Source organism: Ursus arctos, unplaced genomic scaffold, assembly GCF_023065955.2.
Source record: "Ursus arctos isolate Adak ecotype North America unplaced genomic scaffold, UrsArc2.0 scaffold_15, whole genome shotgun sequence".
Taxonomy (NCBI): domain Eukaryota; kingdom Metazoa; phylum Chordata; class Mammalia; order Carnivora; family Ursidae; genus Ursus; species Ursus arctos.
In genome coordinates, this window is record NW_026622819.1 from 50435544 (window position 1) to 50437058 (window position 1515).

Genomic DNA, 1515 nt, shown 5'->3' on the forward strand with positions numbered 1-1515 from the left:
TGGGGAGGATGACTTAATCTGGTTTTCTTTCATTAATTTTAATATACAGTTGACCCTTAAAAATTCAGGGTTTTAGGTACTGACGCTCTGTGCAAATAAAAATAAGCATATAACTTTGGACTCTCTCAAACTTAACAGCCTCCTAATGTCGACTAAAGTCTTATTGATAACATAACAGCTGATTAACGTATTTTGCAAGTTATATGTATTATATGTTGCATTCTTACTGTAAAGTAAGCTAGAAAAAGTTATTTTAAAAATCATAAGAGCACATTTACAGAACTGTATCAAAAAATCTGTGTATAAGTGGATAAGAACAGTACAAACTTGTATTATTCCAATTTCAACTGTATTTATATCTTTTCTGTCTAAATCTATTTGTATTTGTAAGCTATAGATAGAAAACAAGACTAGAAGGTGGTGGATCATTGGGTTTCCTCAGGATAATACATTTTTCATTAAAAAATCCCCACTAGAATGTAATTATTCAGGACACTTGTGAATAGCATTAGGAAAGACTACTCAAGGGAGACTACTGCAATGGAGGCTTTGCAGTGGGGAAAAGAAATTGGGTTCAACCACAAATACAAGGACAAGTGGGAATATAAATTCCCATAAGGCCATGAAGTACAGTAGGGCTCAGTGGATGGAAAATTACAAAAAGGACACTTCAAGGCTTAGGGATTTTTGCTAGACTGACTCAACAGGATTCTTGCTGAAACTGGGCAATGAAAATAGGAATGCATGAGTCCAAAAGTTGAGCCTATTTTACATAAAGGGCTCAGAGAAGCTAAACAAAGTTTGGTCAAGGAGAGAAGCTTTTTTACCTAATAGAGTAGTGAATCAGTTTTTCTCTCAAAATTGTCATTTCTGTCATTTATATGAAGTTACATAGCCAACATGCATTTCTTTTGAACATGTATTGGTTTTTAGGCACAGTGACATTACCTAGGAACTAAATAGTAGAGAATCTTAAAGTGCCCTGAAAGGTGTTTTCTATCAAATTGTTGACCTCTTGTGCTCACATCGGCAGCACGTATACTAAAATTGGAACAATACAGAGAAGACTAGCATGGCCCCGATCCAAGGATGACACGCAAATCTGTGAAATGTTCCATATTTTTATGGTTTCACTCATGCGGAATTTAAGAAACAAAACAGACAATCATAGGGGGAAGAAAGAGAGAGGCAAACCGAGAAACAATGTTAACTACAGAGAACAAATTGATGGTTACTGGAGGGGAAGTGAGCAGGTCAAGAGTTAAATGGGTGATGGGTATGAAGGAGCGCACTTGTTGTAATGAGCACCAGGCACCGTATGTAAGAGTTGCCTCACTAAACTGTCCACCTGAAACTAATACTACACTGTATGTGAACTGAGTAGAATTTAAATAAAAACTAAAAAAAAAAAATAGTAAATAAACACAAAAATAAATTGTTCACCTCCCTAGTTTGGCAGCTGAGAATTAATAATATTTATTAAAGGAAAAAAATTCCTGCTATTGCCATGAAACC

At 35.2% G+C, this 1515-nt stretch overlaps 1 non-coding gene across 1 annotated transcript; it reads left to right on the forward strand.

Moving 5' to 3' along the window:
- Positions 1–1017: 1017 nt before the first annotated feature.
- LOC113264175 (U6 spliceosomal RNA) lies at positions 1018–1124 on the forward strand. The gene has a single exon (XR_003319577.1). It is a non-coding gene; the product is annotated as a U6 spliceosomal RNA (small nuclear RNA).
- The last annotated feature ends 391 nt before the right edge of the window (positions 1125–1515 follow it).